General features: G+C 38.0%; 1 protein-coding gene across 8 annotated transcripts in view; it reads right to left on the reverse strand.

Moving 5' to 3' along the window:
* Positions 1–18,210, reverse strand: part of KCNIP4 (potassium voltage-gated channel interacting protein 4) — a 470,545-nt gene that overhangs the window by 226,622 nt on the left and 225,713 nt on the right. Inside the window, exon 1 of one of the 8 annotated variants that reach the window (XM_076336027.1) lies at positions 1,971–1,991. The exons of the other annotated variants lie outside the window; for them this stretch is intronic. The gene's annotated coding sequence lies outside the window, so the exon portion shown is untranslated. Of the gene's footprint in view, positions 1–1,970; positions 1,992–18,210 lie in introns of those variants that run through there. 8 annotated transcript variants of the gene reach the window in all.

Raw genomic sequence — 18,210 nt, forward strand, 5'->3', positions numbered from 1 at the left:
AAACACTTGGGTTAGCAGTCTCAGCAGACAGTCCTAACTAGTTCAGTTGCATGTGTGGTCTTCAGGTTTGAGGAACTTTAGTGCAACAGTCCAGAGAGACATAAAGTAGTGACATTTGCTATTTAAATGAACAGAAGATTTCTGTACATTGAGCCACCAAGACTTGGAGACTTTCAACATTGTTAAACTCAGCAGAGCTACTCTTAATAGGCAGGAAATTCTTCCTGTTATCTAAATTCTCTCTCCCTCTCCTGTCTTTATGCAATATATATGCCCGTACTACCACTTCCTTCTTCTGTTATTACACTCTTTGGTATCTGGTGAATATTTTTCTTTATAAAGTGGTCATATGTGTACCAAAAATGTGACTTCTTTTTAAACAGATTAGTAATTCTATTGCTTCTTTAGTCCTCATCACTCTACGCTTTTTGAAAGCTGCTTTAATTTAAATTCAGATTTGCTGCACTGGAAAGATTAGGTATTGATTTATACCTTCTCCACTTGGGTCTGGAATATGAACGTGTTTCTGTGTGAGTTGGTAATCTTCCAAAACGGCGTGGAAATTTAAGGAGCGAAGACAGACCCAGTGGAGACACAAAGAACAAACAAGACGCTGAAATTTGTTTACATATTGATCTTTAGAAGCGTCAAAAGAGTGTTGCTCTGTCATTTTAATATCATATAAGAATTTCTACAAGAGGCCAGATAATATTTGCTTTGCTTTTATATTCACTGGCAATATATGATGAAGAGAGCTCTGAATGTTCCAGGGAGTTCAGAAATGTAAAACAATAAGAAATATGACATTTAATGCACCTCACTTGTTGAAACAAACAAAAAACAAGTGGGATGCCTGAAAAGCCTTGCTACAGTTAGGTATTTATTTATTTTGTGTTTCCTATTGCTTTCTCTGAATACCTCATCAGTTTTTTGATTGATGTTCAATCCCCATATTCTCTTCCACCATGAAAATGACACTAGGATCCATGCAAATTCTTTACTTCATTGTGGATAAACTCGACTGATAGGCAACCATAGCTCTGTTTCGTGCAATTTACATGAGAAAGTAGAGGTCAGGGGTAGACGACTGTGAGAATGTGTCTGTTCCTCAGGAATAAAAAAGAACAAAGAATGAAAATACTAAACCAGAGTTACAGTAGTTAAAAGGGAGACAGGGATAAAAGAAGAGAGCAGGCATCTGTAGATACGGTATGGTCACTTCAGGGCTCTGAATGGCCCAGGTCTTCCAGGTTTAAAGGATAGACTGTCATGAAACAAAGAAAGATCAAGCTTTTTCCATGAGACTTTTTGCTACCATTATTAGCACTGCTAGCATTACAGGTACCATTGAGTAAGAGAGACCATATTTTCTTGTCATCTGTTGAAAACATAAAAGGGCCTACTCAAGTAGAAAGGTTGAGACTGTAAGTACAGGCATCAGAGGATGCATGCAGTGCATGATGGCCCAGTAAACCCCTGTCACCCAGCTGTCTGTCAGTTTACATGACAGAGAAAGGATTAATTTCCACAGGTTGTCAGGTGATTAAAATATTCTGCAGAGTAAAACAAACAAACAAACAAAATTGAATGCTTCCCTTCACATGGGAGGACTTAAAAATATATTCAAAGCAAGAAGATTATGTCTGTGCTCTCTGTCTGGAAAAGTACTAACACTGAAATTGTGCTAGATAGGTTAAAAAGAAAGTCATTTAAAGAGCTTCAGACCAATTTTTAGGGTTCTCCTGCAAAAACAGTAAAGTCTAAAACTGAACAGAGCTAAAGAAAGAGCAGTATGGAAGAAGGAAAAGAGATTCTGAAACACTTTATTTTCCCCAAGCTGGAAACCAGAGGGTTCAAATGGCATCCTAAGACTGCTACCTAGAAATTAATTTTAGAATGTAATTTAGATTCAGCCATGAATGTAGCCTTATCAGAGTACAGGAGAACTGTGAAATCAAATACATACATACCTATATACACAACAAGGGAGTGGCTGGAGGGAACAGTGATTCACATCTTACATTCTTCTTCAGTATTATCAATATGCTTCAAATGTAAAATTCCTCCCTTGTAACTTCAGCCATTCTTTGGGTTTTCTTCCCTCTGAGGAATATCCCTCTGAAGCATTTGCAGTGTTTTGCATCAGAAGAGAAAACCTGAACTCCGTATTCAAAGCAAACAGCAGGGTTTGGCAGAGGGAGCCCACGGGAGCAGAGGTCGTTGCCAGTAGAGAGCTCTTCCACAGAAATGTAGTGCAGCAGTACTGATGGCTGGAGCAGAGTCCACCACTTCTTTTCAGTCTTGCTGCATATGAGGAAGGCAGCCCATAGGAAGATGGCAAGATGAGTTTGCTAGTAGTCTCTGCTTCCCAGTATCCACCTTCTCCACTGCTTCCTCAGTGAAAGGGTCCTGCAGAGCTGAGCTGTGGTACACATCCATCCAAACCCTACATAGGACCTCCACAGTATCCCATTGCATGTCTTCCACCTCCCAGCAATAGAACCAGGCTCAGGATTTTTCCCATGGTTATATGTCTAGAAACCCTACAAACCTAGAGCCATGACTTTTTGATGCCTGTTTTGTAATCTGCCTGCCATGGCTTGTGGGCTTGACTATTTCCATGCTGGCTGAGTTTTGTGTGACTTTATTTTTGAAGCAGTATTTTAATTTCATTTCTTGCAGCACTTTTCAGCATAATTTTTCTTCCTCTCTGGCTGTTTTGTATCTTTGCACTATTTCCTGCTGACATTGCCGACCACTAACAGCATGTGGCATTCTGTAGCTTCCTCTTTTGGACAAAGTTCTCATTGTTCTCCATTGTCCCTGTCGCTAATCACTTGAAATATGAACATCAAATTACAAGGAGAAAGCTTGTCTCTGCTTTTTCCAGGTTCTGTTCTGAACTGTTACTGCAGTAAAGGCTACCTTGCATTTGAGGCACAGATTACTGTATTTTGACAATTTAGTTGTATGTCAAGTGCCAGTGATCTCAGACTAGTCTTTAACCATGTGACACATTAACCATCTTTTCCTACCCAGTATCTTACTGTCAAAGTGAAATATTGATGTAATCTTTTCTACACTGCCAAGCAATGGATGGATCAGAAATACTGGTACAGTAAGACAAAACATCCTCTTTGAATTTATCAAAATACAGAAAGATACATTCATTCCTCAGTGAATAACACATTGGTATGAACTGCATGTGATGCACTACCCATCCAATATTAGGATTCTGTTCTACTCTCTATGCTCAACCATGGCTGCGTGTACCATCTTTAACACATTACCAATGACACCCCAACAAACATCTTTGCTGTGGCTTTCCACCATGATCTTTTTGATAGTTCTGTCATTTCTACATAGGGAGTTGCTCCCTATTTTCAAATAAACATATATGCAGATATAATATGCTGGTTTTGACTACAGGAAGAACTGAACTTCCATCACATGTTTTTTCACAGATCCATTGCCATTGTATCCTTGCTAGGTCGTCTTACAACATGTTAGTTAAGTAAGACTCTAGCAAGCACAGGATAAAATGTCACAAAAGAAAGCCAAGGATGTAGCTTTTTTGCTTAATAATAGATTTAACCCAACTGCTAGCCTCTGTAAAAATAACGGAGTGCCTTGTTCTGATAAACGTAGGGAAATACCAAAGAATTATTTGATGCAATATTGAGACAGTACCCAGAATGCCTTTTAAAACTATGTTATAGTCCGTGTAACTGGTAAGCTGTAAATCATAGGTACAAAAGTCTATGGAGTCCAGGAGTATGACGATACACTCCTAAGCTAAATATTTATGTGCCAGCTCTAACAATATTAAGTCTGTGATGTCAGAATAATGCTGATCCATCTTCTCAATGAGATGTTAATTAATGTGCTTAGCAGTTGCTTAGTAATAATGGCTTTGAAAAATCATCAATATTAGGCATTTCACAGCTTCTCATTAAAAAAAAAAAAAAATCAAGTGGACAGTAAAAGAACCAAACATTTGGCATACTACAGCCTGATAATTAACTAGGTATGAGAGCTTTTGAGATATTCCTATAATCAAAGAAGTTCTGCATGCAGGGAAGGTTAGCAGACTGGGGGTTTTTTTCTTTCACATGGGGACAATTTTCAATGATCCAGAATAAATTCAGAGACATTTTGAAAAACTGCACAATTTGCAGGGAGTCATTCCTCATTCTGATGACTTACATTGGTGAAACTTGTTCTATGCATGAAGCTTTGAAATCTGTCCTATTCCCAAATTACTACTTCATATTGTTGCAAAAGTAGTAGAAGTGTCAAGTTAAAAATTTAATATAATAATTATCTGAAACCAGAGCAATATTTTAGTGATAATCATAAGAGATGCACCTAGCTCTGCTGAGAGTTAAATACATATAGACCTTACACTTGAAATATCAGAAATGGGATCACTGAAGTTGAATGAACCCTTAGAAAACATGGCCTATGCAAGTCAACAATAACAAAACAAAAATATTACTTTGGGAAAAAAGACAAAATATAGCTGGCAAAAAATAATTTGGAGAGAAGCATCAATTAAAAACATTTTTCAAAGAATTCTGCAGACTCAGAATTATAAAGTTGTAGAATTTTAAGGGCTCTCAGGAATCCAGCTAGTCCAGTCTCTTGCATTGTACTTTCCTGACAGACATTTAAAAAAAAAACATAAAAAGAATTAGAGCCCAACCCCCCCCAAGAACTCTAGTATTTTATCACTCCCTAGAAAAGTTGACCCCTGTCCCCAACCCAGTGTATCCCCCAATTTCTTTTGCTGCTATCTGAGCTCATTTATTCTTGTCTTATATATCTCTGTAAATCTGTCCCTCACAAGAAGCTGATCCGGTCTAAAAAATTTAAACTGAAGCTACTAGAATTCTTTGCAGCAGTCACTTAATTTTCTTATGTCCTTTCATATACGTCCTACTTATGATGCTCTGGTGCATTGTTTTTTAATTGGAAAACCAAATATCTACAGTGTTCTGGCTATTTGTAAAACATTTTTTCAAAAAAGGAAAAAATAAAGTTTTGGGAAATGCATTTTTCCTAATATCCAAGCGTAGAAATTTCAGAATCATCCAGAATAAATTCTAAATTATTCCACAGCTGTGGAAAACATAACTCTCGTTAAAAGTGACTATTGACTACTTTGCTTTTACATTGTACTCTTTCTTCTATTTGTCCTCATTTCGGTTAAAAGCTTCCCTAGGCATCGACTGTGTTATTGTATACATTCAGAAAATCATCCCAGGTGTATCATAATCTAAATGGTAGATGTTAATAAAATGAAGCAAAGCATCTAAGCTTTCTATTTAAATGGAACATGACTGAACTGAAAAGTCCGGGGGGGACATGCTTTCTATTTCGTTTGGAAACCACTGAATACCGCTGTTTCTATAAGCTCATTTGGCCCCTTAAATTCAGATCAGCTGCAGCCAGCAAGATTATTTGAGGTATACAGTATTTAATGGAGGTCAGCATGTATCCCTGACTCATATGAATACGTACTATGATCGTGTTCACTGAAAAAACCCCAGCACATGGAGACTCGCAGTCTGTTTGTCCATTGCACTGGAGAAGAAAGTCCTGCCAGAAATCCTGCAAATACAGAGAATGTCTGTGCACAATGATTTTGCATTTTGAACACTGCATTAATTGAAAGACAAATGAAATTAGGGGTAGTCATAGAGTTCCTGCCTTGCTAAAACAATTATATATCTTGTATACATCATTTATTCAAGGAAAGCCAGTGTCTGCCATATGAAATAAATTTAGCATTGATATGGTAGTTTTGGCTGGAGAGATGACTTAATCTGTAATAAATGTTTAAGCCAGGACCCATTTCAGGGAATTTTGATCAGAAATACATATTTCTGACCTCATGAACTCTTCTGGAGGAATTCAGTATCCCAGCAGAGAAACTGCTTTGTACTGAGGGAGCTGCTGCCAAATATTTAATATATAAATTACTCTACTCTTGAATGTGTTGATCTCTCAGCAGAAATGAGCCCTAAATAACTGTCTCATTGCATGTTAACAGTTTATATGGCTGGATTTCAATTCTGTGTAATTTACTGAACACTAGAGAGCTTTATTACAAGGTTCAGGATAAATTAAATGAAAATCAAGTACAAATGAAGTATGGATCACCCATGAGCAGAATTCAAAGAGATGCTGGAAAGCAGAATAGCATCTGTTACAGCATCCGAAAAGACAGATGGATTTCCAGTGCATCTGTTTTCAGAAAATAAAATGGTTTGGCTGAGGTTGGACCATGTCTTGTTAGAGAAGAAAGATGCCCAAAGAAATTGGGCTAAGAATCATCTGGACACGCTTTTGCCTCTGCTTTAGTGTAGACCCAATCCCATTTTGAGTACAGAGAAAGAATAGCATGAGATTTCACAGAGATCAGGGGAATAATATGTGAGATAATGTTTCTCTTTCTTCTCCCAATTGAAGGATCTCAGCTAAAAACAAACAAACAAGCAAACCCCCCTTGCGATCTGTAACACAATCTGTAAGCAACAAGACCTACATAAACCAGTGGTCCCAAAGGTACTGGACTTAATTTGCTATTGGTTTGTAATATACAGTCCTTTCCAAAAGTACAAAATGGGTCCAAAATTTTACCAGTTTAAAAGGATACACGACATTTATTTAGTACTGGAGTACTAAATGGCATGCTGGCATGCTCATATTTAGTATTTAATATGAGCATGCCAGCATGAGAAAGAAGGTGACCAGGGTCAGCTGAAAACTGCAGAGCAAGACTTCTTTCTTTTTGAAGTTGATGCTTACAGTCTAAACCTCATGATTTATGTTTGACTTTACTAACTAAAAATGAAAGTGAAAAGACAGTATGAGGTATTCTGTACTTTTTCTCTCCAGCTGTGTTCTGGCCTTGCAGCTCGCTGGCTGTGCTTTTGGAGAGCATATGGTCACAAGGAACTTTTCTCTGTGCAGCACTCTTGTATTGCTGGAGCCTGAAGGTGGGGGACTGATTAGTCTTGTTACAACTACTACGTAATCCTGTGCAACTAGTTATTAACTTATGCAAGGGACAGCTGGTTATTAAGTTATGTCTACTTACTAACTAGTTACTAATTTATGTCTTAACTTACACGGCAGGCAGCTATGACTTCTCTCCCAACTAGGGCACTGTCACTACACACACCAAGGAGAACAGAGCTGTATGCAAGTCGGCACCACAAGCCTGGCCTGTCACCACACCAAGAAACTGGCAGGACAGTGTCCCGCAGGGAGGGGACTCCTCTCCTCCCGTGGGCAGCACTGCTGCCTACCCCAGCTGTGGCTCATGGGTGTACACGAGAGTCCCTTATGCAGAATTACCAGAGTTGCATTGCCTTGCGACCGATATAATCATTCACACTTGCATCAAATCCAAGTAAAATGCTGCTTGTCAGAATTCTCTGCTCATATTGGCAGGTACTGTCATCTTTCATTTGGAGACCTGGGCCCAGCTTGTGCGATGAGGGGAGGAAGAGGACCGTTCCCAGCTGCTAGCATCTGCACGGGGCAGCACAAACACTAATGGAAATCTTGCTTGCCATAACTCCTTTTTCTGCAGAAACACGTAAGCCAGGAACATAGGCCTTTAGTCACTCTGAAAACAGGCACCTTGTATTTTGGATAACTGTAGTCAAATAAAAAGTTTATCTTATTAAAGTATGATTCAGTTCTTTAAAAAAAATCACAATCTGCCTCAACTCCCCCAAAAAACAATCCCCCAAACCAACTTTGATTGAAACACAGTGCCTTATTTAGGCTGGGCTTTTTTAATGCAGCAGATAATACCAAATAAAGGATATTCACAAACAAAATTCAGGTCTGTATTTCTGCTTGCTTTAACACAGGCTGATGGAGTGCCTTAGAGTGCCGTTACATTTTTAAAAATAGAAGGTACATGAATAGGCATGCACCTCAGTTTTTCAGAGAAATGAGTCACAGCTCTTCAATTATGTTTCTTTTCTTTGCTCCTTTATTTTAAATTTAAGAAAAGACCTTATTTGTGCATCTTATTGCATCCTTATCAAAATCCTGTGAACATAGTTAATCTCACTTCATGTGGTCAGGATAACAGCAATAACAACACTGTGAAAAGCAATAGACCTCATTGTTAATGTGGTTTATTGAAGCAGATAATGAGATCTGGTATTCTACCTTGAGAGGAATATTGACAAGTAGCACTTTACTCAGTAAATATTCTTGTTTATGAGTTGGATTCTATGCAAAGGAAAATTAAATTTCTACTCTGAATTCAACTTCACCAACATATTCTTAGTGTATTCTGGAAACTGCTTCATTTCTGTATATACGTGCTTTTCCCATATTGTAACCAATAGTACATAGGACTTGACACCTTCCCCAAAACCTCAAAGTATTTCTCAAAAGTGTTTTGCAGGAATAGTTGTTGCTCACCTTTAGGAAGGGAAACAAACTAAGAGGTAATGAGCTGCTTTTCATAACACAGTTATAGAGCCAGAAGTATAACCTGCATATCCTGTTGTCCATCCTGGTATTCAGTCTGTCTGCTATAATAAAGTATCTACAACACCACTCTAATTTTGTTGTTGCAATTTCTGTAATTCCTTTAGTGTGTTAGTCTGCTGTGAAAGATTGAAAAAGACAAGGCAGAGTACAGCTCTTGCTGTGAAAAAAATGTAATTCGGAAAAGGCAGAAGCAGACTTTTACTTTATAGAATAACAGCTGACTATGGGGTTAAGATTAAAGAGTCTCCAAAATTCTTTGAAATTCGTCATCTTAAAGATAAAGAGTTTCTTCATAAGCAGTCTCAACTGTAATGGTTTAATCAACTGTTGAAGCTCACAGTTGATTTAAATCAACTTTAAAATCAAATGTGTGAAAAATGTTCTGGCTGAAATGGCATAGGATGCTACATGACAGAGGCTGCTCGTAATCCTGCAGCTAAAACTAATCAGGAATGCAAGAACTCAGTTTAGCACTGCCTTAGTTCCAACCTCTTCCCAAAATGGTATCAAATCTTGATCCAAGCAGTGTGAGGAACAAGTGGAAGACATCCCAGGATGAAGGAGCTGAATCCACTATCTGATTGTTATTAACCATCTGTCCTCATTTTGCACTGCATTAGTTGGGCTAGATAAAGCGTTGGAGTTGACAAACTTTAGACTTTTATATTCTGGGAATGAAAAACAGACATTTTAGTAACACAATTTCTGACTTCATAGTAACAGCAGAATCCAAACCTCTTAGTTCATAGCTCTCTACTGATATTGAATGTGAAAAAGGAAAGCCTGGAAGCACTTAGAAATAACAGACTGATAAACTTTTGAATTCACGTGCACAGTCTATAGCTATGATGAGTTTTGATTTGAATTGCACATGCTGTTGGAACATCTTCTGGCAAATGCATAATATAAACCCATAAAATGTATACAACCAATAAAAACACCTTTGAATTTTGCCATCCCCTAAAACTGACCCATTACTACATGTACAGTGAGACCAGTGAGCTGGGACATGTCCTACCTGCCAGGCCTGTACTGCTTTTGATCTGCAGAGGTGCGGTAATTTCCACGGCAAGGAGAACCCCTTTGACTTTTGCACAGAACTGCCCACAGCACAATCACATGGGGCCTAGTGAGGACCAGCTGCCAAAAAACTGACCTGAGCACATCTGGTGGCCATATATCCAGATGTCAGCTTGACTGGAGCTACATCTTTAAATGAGCTGCCTGATGTTTAGGAGATTCCAACAAATTGCTGTATCCCTCTTTTTCCATCCATGCTAAAACTTCCAGATTATCCATGGCACTCTGTAAAGTCCGGGAGCTCCAAACAAATCCCAGATTTCTGAAATTGTATTCAGGCAAAGACATACCCCTTAAGTCATGGAATAAATAGATCTTGTGACAGTGCATTCAACTCAGAGAAAGACAAGACCATTCTAGCTGGATCTGGTTGTCATACTTCAGTTAAAATTACGGCACCGCTTGCCATGAGGAGCAGTTATAACCACTACCAATGTAAACCATTCAAACAGAATGCATATGTATTTTGTAGGTTCAAACCAAAGTGGAGCAGATATTTCTGAGACTGAAACTAGTGAAAAATTAAGTAGATTTGCTTTTCCCACCCCAGGCATTTATTTGAAAACCTCCAGCGTTTGTGCGTGAGAGAGCAAGATGCTGAAATATGGCAGAAGAAAATTCCAAGGCAGAGAGAGAGACTGTGGTGGATTTATCTGTGTACTATCAGAGAGGTCAAAGGGAATCTGATTGAAAGTTTCACCTCTCTTATTCGGGTTGCAGTCAATAGAAGTAAAGAGAAAAGCAATTCTCCTTTGGGGCTTAAGTACTGAGAAAAGGAGGAAAACTATTTGTCCCAGAAATGAAACACTCTAAATACTGCCATTTACCTACCTGCTGATATGCAAAATTGTTTTTATCTTTAATCTGAGGCTAATGGAATAAAAGAACTGGAAAGAGGGCAGGCTTACTACAGCCCTTGTCAGACTTCTCTGTCACTTGGTTAAGAAAGTAGGAAGTTAAAAAGGAAAAACATTCCTATCACTACACCCACTCTGGGTATCAACAGGTGGGAAAATGCAATATTTTAAGTCTTAAAAGCCATTATTTCTTCCACATGCTCTCTGTGAAGATGAAAAGATAGAATACAACGTTCGTGTGTGGAAGAAACTGAGGAGTGGTTTGTGGAAGAAGCTGTGGGATGCTTGCATTAAACAAGGAGGTATTTAAATTAAATACTGTATGTAGCTGAAGGACAAAAACATATTGAAATGACAGAAAAGGAAAAAAGTTCGGAGTTATAAGGATACTATGAGGATGGGTTGAACTGAAGGGTGGGTGAGAAATGTAACACTTGTAGACCACAAAGAAACTGGCTGAAGAGATCTGAGTAAGAGATTTCACTTCTCTTTATTTTCTATCTTTACTTTTTCCTTCCTTTTTCTTTCCTCACTGGGGATCTTTTCCTTAAATTCTCATTATGTAAATATATTTACATTTACACACATGAGCATTTATTTACATTTCAACTTTGCATGACTACTGCTTTTTTGCCTCAAAGACCTTGGCAGCGGTACCTCCATTCTCCTGTGAGAATTTACGGAATATACATAGCTACCTAAATCATGTCTGACAGCTTCAGTTAATGTGGGCAGGTAGATTTTACACTATGAAATACACTTCATCCATAACAATTAAAGTGTACTGCACACGTTATGTGAGCAAGAGAGATGGAGTGCAAAGAGTTAAAGCTTCCATGGTAACCTTGGCAGTGAGGATGCAATTGGCTCGCCAGGTCCCTTCTGTCACGTCTTGATTCCATGCCAACAAATCATGAACTGTCCATCATTTCACACATCTATTTTTAGAGCATCCTCAGCTGCTTCCAATAAAATGATAAATGATACATGTTCACAGAGGGCTAATACTGGTCATGGAAAGGGCTGTTTCCATCTGAAATGCAAGCTGGAGCTTTGGAGCAAAACAACGTGACAAAGGTACTGACCTGTAAAAGCAGATTTAGAGGTTTCGGTCAAACTGCCCTTTGCTTTTCTAAGCAGCAACCTGTTCCTAACGAAAGGCAAACAAAATCTATGCCAAATATGATCCAATATGCTTGTAGCTATTAAGGGAATTGTTCCAAAGGGCTAGTATATCTGCAGTCACTCTCAAGTGAGAGACATTTAGGTATTGCCTCATCTATACTGGAGTAGCTCCTCTTTTGTGCTTTAAACAGGAAGGCATGCTAAACATGTTTAAATGATGATATATGACCACTGCAAACACAGAATCTTTAATAATGCATTTCTCTGGGAGACACCCCTGTTCATACAGGATGCCAAATGAATATAGTCAAACAATGAGCAGAAATTGCTTATGTTGTACCAGCAATTCGTTGTAGTGTCTGCACTACAACAAAAAAAGGCAAAATATATATAGACAAATGGGGGAGAGACACTTTGTGGAAGGAGAAACATGAAAAGAAAGTCTTTGGGTGGTCAGATCTACACCAGCAGATTTCATATCATACTGTGGCATGGAAACTCAACACAAAACTTTCCACCTAAAGTGCCCTCAGTGCCTACAGATGATAATGCCTTCCTTAAAGAAGTAAGGCAATAACTCAGTGTCAGCACTCTTCATAATTCTGCTTCTCTCTTTTTGTTTGACCTTTATCACTTTTCTCCTTATTCTGAATGCTCTGCGCTTAGTTTGCCTTACTCCAGCATCACTTGCTAGACTTATAAAATATCTCCTAGACTTCCCAGCCAACTTTTATATACAAACTCAGCTTTCTGTATTATTTCATAATATATCCTGAAGACACACAGCTCCATCATTTCTAAGCACAGAAAATTAACTCAATATTTTACAGGTTACAGATACTGATCAGCAACTAATTTTGCACCACTGTTTATTCCCATTAACTTTATATAATTTAAAATATGGACTGAAAGGTCTTTGGAGAAGAGACTGTAGATTCTTAAAACTGTAATCAGTCCCCAAACTACTGAAATTTCACTCTTAAAGTTTTTTCTAAAGTCAGTTTGCTTCTAGTGTTCAAACATTTTTGTACATGTATCCCAATGCACTTCTTATTACACCCAGGATAGCAAACTGCAGTCTTCAGATGGTTTTCCTGACAGACAGAATATATTCTGAAAAATCAGAACAGTAATATTACTTCAGTTCTTCTACTTCATTTGCTAATCTGTCTGTTGTATGTGACAGCAGAGAGCTTTTTCATACAAACAGGTGGACTCCTATTTTAATGCATTGTGTTTGCTTCAGAAGCAGAAAAAAGCTCACTTTTAGTATTTCCTTTTCTATCTATTCCTTGTCTGAAAGCAATAAAAAAATATTGATAATTGAGTTATTACATACTTTTTAAATTACAGATTTTTTTTGACAAAAGGATACATGAAACTCTGTAGCACTGATTTTGTCTGAAGTGCCAAAGAAAACTTTAGAAGTGTTGCTTCATGAATGTCACTCTCCTGTTCTTCTTCTACAAAAGAAGAAGTCTTCCTCAGCTATGAACAGGGCTCATTTTAGCTTTTAAGAAGAGATTTCTTTGTTTCCGTGCTACCGGGAAACACTGGAATTAGACATCCTAAAGACATTTCATAAGAATGGTTCACTTGCAGCTATCTTAATCCAGATATATTGCATGTACTTAGTAATGAAAACAATTCGTAAACTTCTCATTAAGTGTTTAAAAACAAATGAAAAAATGCACCAATTCCACAAAAAAAAAATCAGAGAATACCTTTCAAAAAGCAGCCAAACGATTTTATAAAATCAGCTTTGTTACAAAGCTAATTATGAGTGTGTTCAAATGCAATATTCTGTTAGTTCATAAATGAGTAGAATTACCTCAAGTTACTTTTCTCTCAGTCATTCCATGTACTGTTTTGGCACCACTAAGAATTAATTTTTAAAGCTTATTAAAAAGTTTGTATTTTTTCAGTCTTGCAAAGCCACTTGGGCCCTTAGTATTAAGCTGGCATAACGGCATAGCAAAATAAGCATCCTGCTCATTAGTAAGATCAACAAGGACAGAGGCGCTTTCACCGTACTTATAAACACAAGGTTTATACATGAGTCGCCTCCACTGGGGAAACCGCAGAACTCAGATAGGCATAAAAGGGCCATCTCCTGGGAAATGCCATGGCATGAGGCAGAAAAAGAAATGTACCCCTGTAACTCCTTGTTAGAGTATGTTGAATTACACTGAGTGGATGCTTTGATCGCACGACATCTTCCTTCACAAAATTTTAGTTGGCTGTTCTCACTGTCACTGCCAAAGCTATAAAGGGAAACAAGTGAAAGAAAGGAGGAAGGAGTAAAACAGAGAACTGTCCTGCTGTTCACAGGTCAGGGAACAGTCATCCAGATCTGCTCAGGTCTGTCTGCTCACTCCTGCCCTCCACTCAGGCACCTCCTTCTCCAGGAGGAGAGGGGAAGGGACTTCTGACCACTTTCCAGTCCCTCATGGATCACCAATGAACACAGACACAACTGAAGGGAAATTACCAGTCACTCCTTAGAAAATACATATAGATAAAAATTTTTTTCACTGTTTTCTCTGATATTCCTTCTTCATTCAATACAAATAAAAGTATTTGTGATTTTTAAAAAAAATTATAACCGCTTAGCTGCATGCTGGCAATTCTGCCAGCACTGCTTATTTTGTGTGCCAGTCCATAGTATTTTGTGAAAATACTGATGTACAATTGATGGAAGCATTAATTTGTGTATTATTGATACAGCACATATGTATAATTTAAATTCACAGGCAGTAATTCTTTGCTCCTCAAAACAGCTAGATTTATTAACAGAATAAGTTTTTGCTCCATGTGAACAAGAGTGATAAAATGAGGCTTTTAGAAAAATATTTTCTTGAAAAAAATGGATAAACATGACCCTATTGACACTATCATTAATAATTTGGAATATTTGCATAAATGTGAGCAAAGATGGATGACTTTAAACAACGGTCACTAATTAAGAGACCCAAAGAAACAAAGGACTAATAACACTTTATAAACCAAGATAGGCATATTAGCATACTGTATCTCATATCATTGTGGTAATGTCAGAAAGACAAATAATCCTGATTACACCTGAAGCAATACTATAACTAATGCAATCAGCCACAGCAAGGGACTTTCGTTTGCTATTCATTTCTTACATAAATTCTGATTTTTAAATTAGGTATGTTGCTGGAATGTATATATGTATGAAAATGAATAAAATTTATTGCGGTAATATGCAAGCTGAAGGATCTCCCTGCAACTGAATTATTGGTCGCCATTTCCTAAAAGTAGCTAATCATTATGCAGACTTCAATCTAAGTCATATTGTTGGAAGAGAATGGCAGATCATTAGAAAAGTCTATTTTTCAGATTTCTTGCCAGAAAAGCTATTTGTTTTTTACACGACAACAAAATCTTCTCCGACTGAACATTTGTGAGATTTTTTTGAATTAGCCAAAGGCTGAAAAACTACTCACAAAGAAGTAATAAAAAGTCATTTAACTTCAGTTAGCTCTGCTTGGTGCTAATTAATGTGTCGCAACTATTTTGAGTTAAGTGCTTTGGGACATGTGCTGTGTTAAGTCCTGAAAATTAGCAGAGAGGCACAGGTGATATTTAAATATTCTGACAATTTTTCTTTGAATGAGCCTCTGAAAAGCAGTGGTCCCACTTTTCAAGGACTTCTCAAAATGTAGGCTCTGCATTCTTGTATATGATGCGAGCCAGTTGACAAGGTTACTGGGGACTGAGAAATTATTACCGGATTTTCTACAGGGGATGAGACCTGGGAGGGGATGGACATACTCTTACCCATAATTTTACCCTGAACTTAGTGAACAATGCTGTCGCCACATTTCCCATGCACAAATGGAAGGGCAGTCCATCAATGAATAATGTCAGCTACTGTTCTGAATAACAATCTACAATAATCTAGTCCCTTCTGAGCATGGTTCTTGTAGTATTTAAAGGATTAATTAATTTTGTCTCCCAGTAAAATATAAGCTTTAATGTTATATCTCCTATACATAAATAGGGGAAAGGGGGAGGGGGGGGCAGGGAATGAAATCAGCATTGAAAAATGTCTTTTCTCTCTGGATCTCAGTTTTTCAGTGCCCATTCAGGATACCTTTGTAAGTACCTTGGCATTTTCTCTGTACATCCATACCCTTGTCCCAGAAATTTGACTAGGCACTGGAAAGCACTGCAGCTTTGGTTCTGGTCTGCATCCACTAAAACCAAACAAAAGTGCATACGTTAATTGCTGTTGTTTCCTACTCAGGATAGAAGGTGGGGGCATCCATTTCTCAGGCTTTTTAGACTGTGCTTTGACCAGACTCCTTGACCTGCCTACTGACAGCACTCCTCTTTTTCCTCGTTGAGGAGAGAACATGATGGTAGTTTTGTTGCAGCAAAGTGGTGTTGTGATAATCACAAATTGTTTCTTCTCTTCTAGTTACATGGAAGTGAAAAAGACAAGTAAGGCTCTTAAGGTAAATTCTACTTAGAAATCTGGGGAAAACATGTGCCAGCAATGTGACAATAAGACAGGAAGCCTTCAAGGACACTGTTTATTGTATCTTGGACAATCTCAAGACTGAAACTTAAGGCTACTCTGATTTCTTCCTACCTCTTCAAAACATTCTTTATCAAACAGATTTGACCTGTGCTGCATATTTAAGCAGGTAGGTTAATACTAGTAATAGCAGAAACCTAGTTCTTGAATTCTTTGTACTATTATCTGTGGTTAGGGAGATTTCTTTTGTTTTTAATGAAAATTTTTAGAGTAGGTTAAACACTGAGACGTGCCAATAATCAAATATGGAATAAGAAATTATTTATTTTCCTAAGTGATAACGACTTAATTTCATACTGTTTCAGTATGAAGAAAAAATATGTTTGAATTCAAGTTGAACTGTTAGTGACAGATTCAAGTTTCAAATTCAGTTGTTCCGTTTTATGAGCCTCCTAGCCCCAAATTCAATGAGAAATCCTTGGAAGGCAACACAGCGTAATTTGTCTTTTTTGGAGGCCAGAGAAAAAGAGCTGTGTTTTGTGGGTGCTCAGTGACAAACGCTCCCAGAATGAGGCCATAGGCTTATAACCTTGATGTGAGTGGAGATTCGTACTGCAGGTTCTCCCTGGAAAGTACAGAAATAAAAACTGCTACCATTTCAGTCCTTGGTTTACCTGTCCATATCCAGGAAAAGAAAAAAGGAAAAAAAAAAGAAAAAAGGAAAAAAATAAAAAAAAAGGGATCGTTAATACAGAGAGAGCATAAGAAACTACTGTCTGGAAGACCCAGAAATGTTGTCTTGCTTCTGAAAGCCAAACATTACACAGCTGTTAAACTGTTGAGCAAAGAACTGGAGACAGCAGTTTAAGTCAATAGATCACTACTGTTTCTTTGCACTGACTCTGGCTAGGAAAAAATGAAATGTATACGACAGCTCCATCATATATTTGACAACAGTGACTAGCAGCAGCATCTGGCACATTTGCAGTGGTTCTGAGCAATACCAGCTCTCACTGAGTATGCTTATAGAAAGCAACAACCAATCTGACTTTAAATCAAAGGAATTTTTGGCTAGCTGATAGACTTAAAAAACGGAGTTATCTCTGGATCAGCTGAAAAATCAGAATTCATATGGAGGATTATCACAACCAAGAAGAAATCACCTCCCTCTCAAGTATTTCTGTTCACTCACTGCACTTAGGCACGAGAGCGTATAATTACCCATGCTGCTAGCGCTCCCGGGGCTCTCCGCATGCTTGTTAGCACCAGCATTTGGAAATGCAGGGACCTGAGTGAAAAGCTGATCCTTTCCTCACTCTTAGATCAGAGAGTTGAAGAAAATTAGGAATTGAGTGCCCCGCTTCCTCTCCACTTTCTCCATAGATGTAGTTACCACTGTCTCTGACAGAAAAAATGATGTAGGGCTGCATCTCCTGCTGCTCTCTATTACTGTCTGAATTGAAGGAAGGAGAGAGCCCTTCAGCTCAGCATCCTGTTTCTTCACATCCATGTGGCTTGTGCTGTGCTGGGTAAAGAAAGGCTGATACTCTGTTCTCTTCCATTGTTTATTTAACAATTCCTATAGAAACAAATGCAGTAAAGAAAAAGTGTCCTGCCTCTAATATGGTCTTCCTTCTCAAAAATGTAATTATAAATCTCTCTTCTTCACATACAGTGAGTGAAGTTCAAAAGATGGCAAAGCCTTAGCTCTCCTCCCCAACATTGAAATCAGTTTAAATGAGAAAAAAGGCTGTGCCTGCTGTTTTGGGAGTAGGAAGAAAACTCTTTTGAGAAAAGTCATGATAATGAGTCTGTCCCTGCTTCAAATCAGTTTTCTTCTTCAGCCCTCAATCATTTCTACCTCTGTTTCATCTTTGCTCTTTCTTCAGTTATTGGCACTCTTTGCTTTCCTTACTCCCAGGCCACATCAAAAGTCTAGGAAACTCTGAGAAGCTAAAGGTTTATCGGTTTAATAAACAGATAATCGACAAACTCCAGTGTGGGCAATTGTGTTATGAGTGGATGGATATGCGCTTTTTTTCTCCTTCAGTACTGATCTGGTGCTTTGGTTTGGACTCCTCTTAGTTAGAGAGAGATAATTTTATTTTTACTATG

Source organism: Aptenodytes patagonicus, chromosome 4 (genome assembly GCF_965638725.1).
Source record: "Aptenodytes patagonicus chromosome 4, bAptPat1.pri.cur, whole genome shotgun sequence".
NCBI classification, from domain to species: Eukaryota; Metazoa; Chordata; class Aves; order Sphenisciformes; family Spheniscidae; genus Aptenodytes; species Aptenodytes patagonicus.